This window comes from Gallinula chloropus, assembly GCF_964237585.1.
Source record: "Gallinula chloropus genome assembly, chromosome: 4".
NCBI lineage: Eukaryota > Metazoa > Chordata > Aves > Gruiformes > Rallidae > Gallinula > Gallinula chloropus.
In genome coordinates this window covers 53,964,062-53,977,146 of record NC_140088.1, presented here as the reverse complement: position 1 = coordinate 53,977,146, position 13,085 = coordinate 53,964,062, and positions in this window count along the sequence as shown.

Sequence of the window (13,085 nt, the reverse complement as noted above, 5' to 3'; positions counted from 1 at the left end):
TTATCCATCATTTTCATATTTAAGTATTTCCAGCACTTACTTTTTCTAAAAAAAATTTTCTTCCTCATAAAAACCTCTCTTTAAACCTTAGAGTCAGACAAAAGCAGCTAAACACAGATTCTTCAAAGAAGAAAATGTAGTAATTGTATACCATAACCTAGAACTTGGTATTTGGGATATTTATTTCAGAGACCATTATAAAATGGTAGAGTTAAAAATAGTTATGAAAAATATTAATACAAAGAAATCACAGTTAAATTAGAGAGTATTATAAGGGAATTAAGAATATGGGAGTTGTATCCTTTTTCTTTTTTTTTAGTTTATTTTAAGTTATTTAGAGCAAGGGTCTACCACAACGTCACATGGGACTTAAATAATCACTATGGAATCTGCTTTGGCACTGTGCTGCGAGCAGCAGACACTGAACCTGCCTGTTTAGTTTCTTAAGTAGCACAGTAATTATGCTGATAATGCAAAACTTTCCCACCAACCCCCGTCCCCCAAGACCATTTAATTTTCACATTCAACCACTGCAAACTATCCAAGTCAAAGGTTAATGTGAGTGACATGCTTGTGACTATTAGACATTCATTAGAACTGTTCTGCTGTTGACTGTCTGGGTGAAGATGTACATTTTATGAACTAAAAGGCTGTGAGTGGTTTATGATTATATTGTGCACAAGATATATGAAACTTCACAGAGTCAAATCACTGAAGTGTGCATTATGGTGAGGAAAAAATACACACCTAGAAATGAACAGTAAGAATTCATTAACAAGCACTGCTTTAGTGGAGAAAACTGTGGAAACATGAATAAATTCACTCAGGACAGACTTCTCAGGTTCCTTTTAGATTGTTTCCCTAATTGCCAAAAAATAGTAATAGAGAAAGGATCTCAATTTCTTCATCAGAGAGCGTATAAAAGGCATCACAGCACATGGAATTAAGGCTCATTAAAAGGTTAAGAAGCAAAAGTGCCTACTGTTATTTACATTAAGGGTTTTTTTCATTAGTGACAGGTGGTGACAGTATAAATAACAGAAATAAGTTACATTTTATAAAAGGAAACAACATCCTACAAGAGTCTGCGCACCACATGGGTTAACAGAGTGCACCTGCATTAAATCAGCCATCAGTAGAGAGAACGGGAAGAAAATCCTTTTTGCAATCACATTTTCTCATCAATAGGATGGCCATTTAGTCTCACTACCTCTGGCCTTTCTCAGGGGACTCTTATTCCAAGGGTCATTACACCAAAACATTCAAATTTCCTTCTATCACTTTTGTCCCTCAGATTTTTTTTTCCCCTCCTTTCCTTTGTCCTTCTTCCTCCTTCATTCACAAGGTTTTTTCTTGAAAGACGTAAGAATTATGAGTAATAACAGCACTGACATGACCCCTGCCAGCTCTTATCGTGCCTTTTTTTACAAGCCAGCCCATTCCTGTCCATCCCTCTTGATTGCACAGGCCCAGGCTCACCAGCTGACAGCAAGGAAACTCCTTCATACAGGTAAAAGCCACGACATGCTTGAGATTGCCCAGTGCTCTTCCTTTAGAGAGGCATGATGAATGAGCCTCCTTACACTGCCAACATCATAAGCAATCACATTGTTACCATGTGGACCTTCAACCTCCTGTGTATCCTCACGCAGGTACCACTTCTTTGACTGTTTCAGGTCTTAATTTCCAAGTCAGTTAAAAAGAATAGCTCTAGCAGAAATTTAGTTAATTCAGGAAAGTACTTGTTGAAGGTGAAATGAGAGGTGGGATAGAGAATGTAGCCTCTTCCTATCATCTCCTGGCTACCCGAGGCAGACTCAGTTGAAGTAGCTGTTTTCACACAATTTTAATCTTAGTCTTTAATTGATTACCTCAGTCAGGCTTAATCCTGTGTGATCACATTAAGACAAAGGGAAAACCAGAAGTAAATGAGGGGCACAATCAGCTGATTGAAAATCGATTTGAGAAATAATCCTGCTTTCAAAAAAGGATGTGGTAGCATGGGCAGTAGAAAGACCCCAAGACTGTTATATAAACCCCTTGGTCAAGAATGTACGTTTTCCACAATAAGAAAAAAAAAACTTGCATAAGTATTTATAAAAGAAAAACTTTTTTTCATTATATATGTACACACAAAGGGAAAAATAAATAACATGAGTTTTATCAACTAAAAGGCACTGTAATAGTAAGAAGAACCAAATAAGAAAAGAGAACAGCTTGTTATATTAGACAACTAAAAGATCTAGCCCTTCATAAGTTAGCTGCGTTTTTGTAGGGGGCAGGACGTAGAAAAATGATGATATGTTGCTATCTATAAAACACTAAAATCTCTACTTAACTCAGATATTCTCCCTATAGTTCTCTTCCTTTTGCATTTCCTCCCATTTTGCACACTCCACACCTGTGTTCATAATCCTTTGACAGGATTTTCTTGTTTGTTGTAAACTCCAGAGAAGAAAAATGTAAAATATAAATGAAGCTACACCACATCAGTGTTTCTATACCTGCAGAGGAGTGTTTCTTAATAAAGCGTTTTCAAAAAACAGTCCAAATATTACATATTCTGCTCAAAACTACCATAGAGTGAAATAAATAAAATAAAATAAAAAAATAATCATGGAAACTTTTGATAGGATATATTTGCATCCCAGGCATCACAGTAAACTTGTTAATGTTCCTGGAGCTGACAAAACCTTAATGCTTCTCATAGCCAAAAAGTTAACGTGGCTTGGAAATTTCCCTCAGTCCTGAATAAAAGAGCAAGAACATAAATCAAAGTTAAAATAAACCACTCCAACCTTGTCTAACAACATCCTCTTTCTTGATGTAAAAAATTTCAGAAGTTTTCCATCAATTTTCAGTGACAGACATATTCTGACAGTAAACGTTGAAATTTTATGCCTAAATCCACAATTTTCTTTTATCTTTTGCAGGGATTTGAAAACACTGTCAAGAGGAAAAAAACAGGCAGAAAAATCAGAAAACAAGTTGGCTGAGGAGTAGAATTACATACGGACTGCACACTACAACATTCATCAGGGTGCTGCTATTTTGGTTTCAGAGGAAACAGAAAATGATCATACAGCCTACGCCAAATTTCAGTGCTGCTAGTTTACTGGTTCTGTAATGATCACTATGGAATACCTATTTCCCTTTCTCGTACCATCAGAACTAAATCAAGTCTAACTACACCATTAGGACACATTTGCTACTTCTCCCTGGCCGGCACACCATTCTTGGTTTATTCACGTCTACCTAGTGTCTACGTTCCATAGCAAACAAAAAACCTCAAGGGAAAGGAAGATACTTGAACTGAACTGAGATCTCAAACACAAAACAATTACATGAGCTCTTTTTCACAAGAAAATAAAACTTCTATAATATTTGAATTCTTCAATAGTTGACTTTTCAGTCAAGAAATTTCTTCAGTGCAAAGTCCTATATGGAAAATGCAAGTATCAATATTCACAACTCTCTGTATGCCAGCATTTCGAGTTATCGCAGCATTCATTAGTACCCTTGTGTACGTCACAGCTCTGCCTTATTGTTACAACATGAATGAACATTTGAGATTGAAAAGCCTACCCAGAGAAGCAGCTGTGATAAACCCTGAGAGGGATTTAAGTTATTTATACTTTTTTTAAAAATAGTTTGGCTTTCTTTCTTTTTTTTAATTTAAATAAAGAAACATTCTTGCAGGGACATGTCATGGGTTTGTTGCAGAAATTATAAAGGAACATTCCAGGACATGGTTAAAACATGAGATTAAATCAGAGAACAAAGTGGTCCTCTTTATCCCTACAATATGTGGGTAAAATCTTTTTGGTTTTAATTAAAAAAAATAAATTAAAGAGCTAGGAATTTCACAGTCCTTTATTTTGTATTTTCTCCACCTCTTCTTGCTCCTTATCTCCATTATCCAGTTGGTATGTGCTGCCTTTTGGACTTTAAGCTCTGTGTAACAAGGGCTGTCACATTAGATATGTTTTTGCAGTGCCTAATACAATAGGGCCTGACCCAGTTAACTCCTAATCAATAGCTCAATAGAGATGTTAAACAATTATCATAGGAACCTGTGTATTTCATACCACACACACCAGTTCACTGAGAAACACTGTTGCAGTGTTAAGGGTACATCTCTGGTACGTCCAACACCACTAGTAAAACCCTCCTGAGATTTTCATGCATGAAGGCATCAGGAAAACCCAGCATTAACAATGAATACAGCTGATATGAAATTGGGCAGAGATTTAAAAACACGCTTTTTCCACTGTGCTCACGTTCAGCTGCACTGAAACAAAACTTTGATGACAGGAATTTTTATTCAAGATAATTAAAACTCTCCTGCACTGCTAAGAACAAATGTGCACCTATCGAAATACAGAAATACAGAAAACTTTCCTCTTTACAATAGCAAGCACTTTTAAATTGCTTTGCCATTTAATTCCGCCTCAGTTGCACACAGAAATTAACAAATCTGCTTTCAGACATCCCTGTTATTCTTCATAAAGTCCCAGAGGTGTCTCAGGGAAACCAGATTTAAAGCATGTTAAGTGCATTACAGGAAATGTGTTCCCAAACACACAGTCCAATTAAGAGCCAAATGATGCCTTCAAGTCTCACCCATGTAAGCCATAGAAGGCCAGTGAGAGTTTTCAGTGGAAATTTAAGGCAAAAAAGTACACTCATTATTTGGTAAATCACAAATAAACGTATTTTTCCTAATTGTGTTCTTTCATTTGAAACTTATGCTGTGCTACAGCTCAAACTAACAAGAAGAAAACCCCAAAAACTGTCAATCACGAATTGGGAATGTGGGGTGGAAAAGGGTGGACAGATTTTTAGTGCAGGATTAAACATAACAATGGGAAGAAGTCCCCAGAAGCAGCATTGATTTGGATTCAGACTGTCTTTCCTGTGGCTTTGCTTTGGGACTGCATCAGGCAGAATTTTGAGAAATGCTCTTTAATACAGTGACGTCTACGTGCAAACACATTAAGGCTCATATCAGGCCCCTAGGTTTTCAGGTTCCTAGAGAGAGAATCCAAATGTTTGCAGCACCAGTTTTGAATTACAGAACACAGCTGAGTCTAAGCTTAAATATTAAGACACTTCACACAATTTCACTGGGTAAAACGGTTATCTGCTAAACTGCCAAACACCAGCAAACTGTTCCTAATCATCATCTCTATGGTATTTATAGCCTGACAAGCTTTTATCACGCTGCTCCTTCAACGTATCCATTCCAAACTCAGAGTGCCTAAACTGTTCAGGCTTTCCTCATCTATCAGCTGCATCACAGCTCTGACCACCTATGGGATTCTGGTGGGGGTTTTTTGGGGGTTTTTTGAAGAGGGTTCTTCCAAATGGTGTAATGAAAACTGATCTACTCAATCTGGTTAAGACACTCACAAGATCTTTTCATACACAGGTGGTGGGAACCAGGTTAAGAACGAAGCAGCTGTTTTGCTGTTTATTAAAGCAAGGAAACCTTTAGCAACTTAGGGAAATTGTGACGCTTTGCCGTATAGACATGTAGGGAACACGAAACAGTGTTCCACTGCCTCCTGTGCAAGGTCTGATCTGCAAATCCCGCTCTTCACACATGTACAGAAACACGCACATTTCATCGAAGCCGAAAGGAACAGGAGACCTTCCTGAAGGCCAGAGTACCACCATTCAGAGGCTTGTGGAAATTTCTGTGGCTGCTCCCAATTAATTTCTTCCATGCAAGCAGGCTTGCAAGACTAACATTCAGGGTGCTTCTTTATATACTTATATGGTTTGGGTTTTTTTCTGTGCTCTTTGGTTGGTTGATTGGGGTTTTTTAGATATGTGTATATAGATAAACAGAGCTGATGAGAAAAAGGAACTAAACTATGGTGAGACAAGAAGTCATTGTCAATAGCTTGCAGGAATGATTCAGTTGATTAATTTAGTCTTTTTCTCTTATTGATTTTTACAAATTACTACATTACAGTCTGATTAGTAGTAGTTTTCAGTGGAATGAGTAAGTAGCTGGGATGATAACCAGTCTCCCAACATCTACTCTCTTTGTTTAGCATCTGACCTCTCCATGCCAGCAAGCAGTATATAAAATGGGCCTGGACAGTATGGAAGAGTCAGTAAGAACCTTGAAATCCTTCAGTTTAGGATTTCTAACATTTTGTTCTGGAATTTGTCACTAATTCCATTACATGAAGATTAAACACTACTTTAAAAACTGGCAATTTGAAACACAACAAACATTGCTTCCTACTTCACACACTATTACAAAGGAAGGATGGAAAAGCACTATAACAATCATACAAGAGATTATTCTTCAGGCAAAGCAAACTCAGAAGCATCTTCACAAAGAAATCTGGCCTTTACAAGAATTCTAGTTTAATTTTCAGGCCACAGAAGTCTGAATAGCATGAAATCAGCGATGATAGCCTTAAGGCACCACCTCTAAAACAGGTGCTACTGAAAGGAAGGCTGTGTCAAGTATTTCCCAAGCATTACACAGCCACTTATTCTCACAGACAGCACATTTGGACCTCAGATGTACCTTCTCAGAACTCAAATTATGATCTCCTGCAGATGTTTTGGGTTAGTTTTGGTTTTGTTTCGGTTTTGTTTTAGTTTTGTTTATGTCTTTTTAAAAGAGGCTACATTTAAAGAGAATGCAAAATATCACAGAAGAATTTTTATTTTAGGAAGTGCTGCAGAACTCACAAAGACTACATGTTGAATAGATGTACACCTCACAGCAAGGAGTTGATTTTCATACCCTTGCCTTCAACTGCATTTCACTGTGAGAGTATACCTATTACCCAGAAAGAGACTAAACTGGAATGAAAACATTTTTCATTAGGAAAATGTTTCAGAATCTGACCCTTTGTGTCAAGAAACTTGAATTTTATTTTTATTTTTAATTAAACATACAACTTTACAAATCCAGAATATCACAAATAATAGTTCTTCAAAAATTAAATGCCTTGCTAAATTGTTACATATGTATTTTACATGCAGATTAGCAATCCCTGATAGCCCTGCTTTGACAAAAGTTTCACAGAATATTTTTTCATTGTTTTAAATACCTCAAAGGGAACATTTATTTATTAAACACATCCTGAGACAGGCCACCTCTGCCCTCTGAGAACAAAAAAAAGTACGGAAAAATATTTGTGTATAACTCATATCTTAATATGAAAACCTCCAGTCATTCATTAACTAACCACCAAGAGGTATGTTAGAAGACTATATAGCATAACAATAAAATTAAAGTCTGTATTTACCTTATTTATCTCAAAATTGCATTCCTTTTGTAACCAGATTTGCTGTTGTTGACATCCAGCCTTCTAGGTTGGCCTTTCTTACTAGAAGTAGTTTAGAACTACTCCATCATTGCCATTGTATTCTCTGCAAGCCTAGCTTGCTTAGTATCCTCTCCCAGCTTGTCCATAATGAATGAATAAGAAGGGAAAAGATACAAATGGCTGATTATATTAGTAGGATAACAGAGATCTCTGGGTACATCTCTGTTAATCCCACAGTATAACGTAAAGGCCATCAAGTTTGCGCTCATAGTAATTTAAAATGCAATAAATAAATATGAATATACTGATGCCATTACAACACTGAAAGAGAGAGATGTGACTAAAGGGAGCAGCAAACTCAGCTGCACATGGATACTGTCTACAAAGAATGTACCTGGCCTCCTCCCCTTGTCTGTAGCACAGCTGAGCAAGCACTACCAACCTGACCAAGCAAGCACCCTAACCTCAAACATAGGGTGAACTCTCCCCCTCATACTCATTGCATGTACAACTTGAATGACAACCAAAGCTGGCAAAAATACACATTGAGCAATCCCAGTTCAGATTGAGAGCCAGCTCTGTATACTTTGCTCACAGAAGCAGCTTTATGAGAAACCAGACAGCCCAACAAAGTCAGGAGATAAGCTGTCAGCCACAGCGCTGTTGGTGAATTTTTTATTATTTTCCAAATTTTTATTGTTATTAAGCATTTCTTCTGATTCATCATCTAAGGGGATTCACAAGTCTTTTGGTACTATGGCACCTTAGAACTTTTGCAGCCCATCTTCCTGCAGTTCTCACACTGTATATGTAGTGTTTATGCAAGCTGCTCTGCATCAGCCTTTCATAACCCAGGGAGGAAAATTTGCATGACCTGCTGGAATGGACTTGCATTATTTCCATTTGATACCTTGGAAGAATATTTACATGTTAACAGTACATCATTTCTGTAGTAAGGACAGAAGTTCAGTGCTGAGTCAACTGAAGAAATTTTTCTCAAATAAACAGGAATTTATGGCAGATGGTGGACACTGTTTTGCCCAGAGTAAAGAAAGATAAGATTTTTAAAGCCTCAGTACATAGGTTAGAACTACTGGAATTAAAGTCTAGGACTAATCTTCTTATAAAAAAAATATTTTCATAAAATTTTCATCTATATGACTGAGATTGTAAAATTAAAATCCATTGAAGTAAATAGGCTCTACATTTTGTTATTTTATCTCAGTTCAAATAGTAGAGCCTGTGACTGTGATAAAGCTTTGAAAATAAAGCAAGCAAATCACTTTCTCCATGCGCAGATTATAATTTGGGTTTTTTTGTTTCTCTATTTTCTTTTCCCTTTCCTCTCTTTTGTTAACTGCAGGACAGATGGATCAGGCATTTTGCACTTCTGTGCAAAAGCAGCAACAGCTACGCCTATTCTCATCTCCTCGGCACTGAAACTCATGACTGGTTGCAGGAAAAAGCATTCTCTTCAGAGTTGCCCCTTTGAGGTTGATAGTTGTAATTTATAGGGAACACAATAGCTTGATGAAGTCATAGTCATTAAAAGGGACCAGAATTATTTTAGGTCACTTCCACAGAGAGCTAAAGGATATTAACATTCATAATATCAAAGACAAATTCATCAGCATAATCAAATAGGCTAGTTCAAGTAATTACTCTTCAAAAACCATAATCACAAGTCCTCTAACTAAACCTCAATTCCTCTGTAACCCACATTGATACCACTGTGGCTTTTTGTCCTCTTGTGGCTAGACCACAAAAGGCTTTTGAGTCTTCTACTGCCTCCAAAACATAAAATTATAAATCAAGCCTACAAAATAAAGTCTTTTCACTCAAGCAGTAAGGGATGCAGGACTCTTTCAGAAGCTGAAGTCATAAGTTCCAGCTATCAGATGCTATATGCAGTTGGTCAAGAAACATGATGGATCAGTTGAGCTAGTAGAAAGCTATCTGCAGATCTCTTCACCAAAGTCACTTCAAATCGCAAGCAAGGTGTGTGTTAAAAACCGTTCACCTCATTATTGTACAGGAATACTCTTCATACCCCCAAATTTAGAGAAGAATATGAACTATACCTCATGCAATAGGCATATACCTGTGCAATCTGTCCTAGGGAACCTGCTTTGACAGGGGGCTTGAACTCAATGTTCTTTAGAAGTCCCTTCCAACCCCTGCAGTTCTGTGAATCAAGACTGTTTAAAGCCCAGTATTACGCTTAGGTTTGGAGGAACTGCTGGCAGAACACCACACTACTTGACAGAAGACAATAAATATGCACTTGAATAATGGATTATTACATGTAATTACCTTTTCAAAAAGGTATAAGAGAAATGTTTCTTTCACAATAATGAATAAAAGAAACATTAAGCTGCACTCATTTTTTAGATTATTGGGAGATTTAATAACGATGTTGATTAATAAAAAAGAGTTGCTGAATTATAGAAGACATTCCTTGTTTTTACTCAGATTTTCCTTTTCACAATCCTCTTCTAAAAATACAGCAACGCTACATTCTGCCATTTGTATTGGCTTCTTTCACTCCAAGTTCACTTTCAACTGGAGCACCATACACGTAGAACATGTGAATGCATACACATATTTGTGTATATGTATTTACTTACAAAAACTTCTCTAGACCTATTCCTCTGATTGTCTGCAATCAACCCCATAATGTCTCGTTTATTGAGAGGATTTGTCTCAAACCCCACCCAACAATTCTGACTACTTCTGCATCTCTGTTTCAGAGAAGAAAAGAAATAGGTAGCTTGAATAATTAAAATAAGCTTTTTTACTTTTCCAATAGAAAAAAGAATATATTACAATTTTCAGAAGAATTATGAACAGCTCAACTGTAAAGATGAAATGGAAGACCTCTAGAAGGTTCCTTGCAAACTATGTGGACATGTTTTAAATAAACAGTGTGAACTTTTCTGATACTTCAGATTGCATTTTTCAGGCCACAAGAGGTACTTTAGAAGAAGTCTATAGGAAACAATACAGAAAAAAAAGTCCAAAGACAGCTACTTTACCCCCGCTCATAACAGCTTTATGAAATGTCTTTTCATTATTCATTCCAACTCTCAAGGCGAAACATTGCAGAGTACAGCAGTAGAAAAGTTTTGCCTTCACAGCTGAAATTAAAACCAATCCATAAATAAAACAGGATTTGGTGATATTTCATTCTTGTTATTGAATATTTAATTATATTTAGAGGTGGAAAATGGTACTAAAAACTCATTTTCTTTTTATGGTCTGAATTAGGCCACAGAAACTGAGTACCATCTCAGTAATTCTCCCATTGTGGGGAGGCAGCGGGGGGCCCCTACAAACAGAGGGACTAACCTGTCGTCCTGGGCAGCAAACACATGAGAACTGCCAGCTCCTGGCACAACAAATGCCTAAGCTAGAACTACAGTTAGCACAACCCCCTGTCTCTGTCATTGAGATAAATAGAGGAGTCAAGACCTAGACGCATAGCATTCAGAAAACTGAGAAATGAACTTTCATTTAAATCTTGGCTAGAAGTCAACATAGACAAGTAACTGCACTGAGGAAAACAAGCCTTTTTATTCCTAAATGCAAGAAAGACTTTTTTTTCAAAAAAACATCAACCATCAATTTCTCCCAGCGATGGATTCTACCTGCAATGTTCCCTACTGCCTAACTCCAAAGAAAATATCAATATCCTTTTCAAAAACATGAAATATACCTTATATGTTCTTGAAGTGGTAGTGATAATTCATATGTAAATATGACTTCACCCAGGTTTTTAGTGATGTATTTGAAAAACTGAGTGGCATGAAACAGAAACCGTACCTGAGCATCATTTGACTATCAAGAGCCAAAGTGAAAGCACTTCCCTATTCAGAGATAACAATATACTAATTAGCAATACATTTCATTAACACTAAAAACTCCTTCACAGCCTGAGAGCTTTATTAAGTCCTGTAAGAGAAGAGATACAAGCACTATTATAATACACAAGTACACTTATGCTTAATTATGATGTCAGGGAAAAAAAAAGAGCAACACAACAATCAAAAGCAACAAAGAATTAGCAACGTTCCAACCTAGCCAAGCCTACTGAACACGATGCCGCTCAGGGAGCACGGTGACATTGCCAGACTGAAATGCATCCCTAGAAAGCTGAGTAGAAGGCAGAGGATCTTGTATTACTTTTGGAAAATGTAATTTAATAGCATTAAATAGTTTCTTCATATCATGTGCAGTGTGCAAGTTGCATGCCTGCCTCCCTGCATCCATTCCCATAAATTACCTGAGCCCTTAAGAGCCAGTAGCAGATTTGAGGACCGATGTGCATTTTTACTGTCATTTTGGTAAGAACATCTCCATGAGTACATCAATGCATTTAACACTCATCTCTTACACACCGTTGTTGCTTGGTCAATTATCTAAAACAATGTGTCTATGATGTAGCGATTGCAACAGTGGGTAAGAGCTACAGATCTCACGTCTCTATAGACTTCTGCAAGGCCTTTGACATGGTCCTCTTCAACGTCCTTCCCTCTAAGTTGGGGAGATATGGATTTTATGGGTGGACTGTTGAGTGAATGAGGAATTTTTGGGGATGGTCAGATACAGTGGGTAGTGGTCAATAGATCAATGTCCAGACGGAGACTAGTGACAAGTGGTGTCCCTCAGGGTTCATATTGAGAACAGCACTGTTTAATCATTAATAATACAGTGGGATTGAGTGCACTGTCAACAATCTTGCAGATGACACCAAGCTGAGGGATCTGTTTCACATGCCTACGGGACAGGATGGTTTCCAAATGGACCTGGACAAGCTCAAGAATTGGGCTGTGTGAACCTCATGTCGTTCAATAAAGGCATGTACAAGGTCCTGCACATAGGTCGGGGTAACCCCTCGTATCAATAAAGGCTAGGGGATGAAGGAATTGAGAAAAGCTCTGCAGTGAAGAATTTGGGGGTACTGGTGGATTAAAAGCTGGACACTACTTGTCAGTGGGAACTTGCAGTCCAGAAACCCAACCATATACTGGGCTACATCACAAGAAGCATAGCCAGCAGGTCAAGGGAGGTGCTTCTGTCCCTCTGCTCCACTCTGGTGAACCCCACCTGCTGTACTGCATCCAACTCTGTGGTTCCAAGGACAAAAGAGACATGGAGCTATTGGAAGAAGTTCAGAGGAGGCTACAAAAACAATGAGGGGGCTGGAGGAGCTCTCCTTTGAAAATGGGCTGAGATAGTTATACTTGTTCAGCCCGGAGAAGAGAAGGCTCCAGAGAGACCTTATTGCAGCCTTCCAGTACTTAAATGGGACTTATGAAAAAGATGGAGACAGACTTTTTATCAGCCCCTGCTGCCAGAGGACAAAGAGTAATGGTTTTAAAGTAAAAGACTATATAAAAGAAAAAGATTTATTACTGGAAGGGTGGTGAGGCACTGGCACAGGTCACCCAGAAATGTGGTAGATGCCCTATCCCTGGAAACACCAAAGGTGAGCTTGGACAGGGCTCTGAGCAACCTGATCTAGTTGAAGCTGTCCCCACTTACTTCAAGAGCATTGACCTTTAAACATCCCAATTCAGACTATTATATGACTCTGATTCCCAAGCTCTCTACAGAAGCCAGAAACCAGAAATTTTATTAATCTGGTCGGTCTTTTTTTTTTTTCCAACTACTAAATTCCTTCCCCAGTTACATGAGAAAACCTCTACTGTAATGGAAGAGTTGAAGAAGGAAGTGAGGACATGGAACCATTAACCAGAACACTACAGAAGACTGAAAGCATAG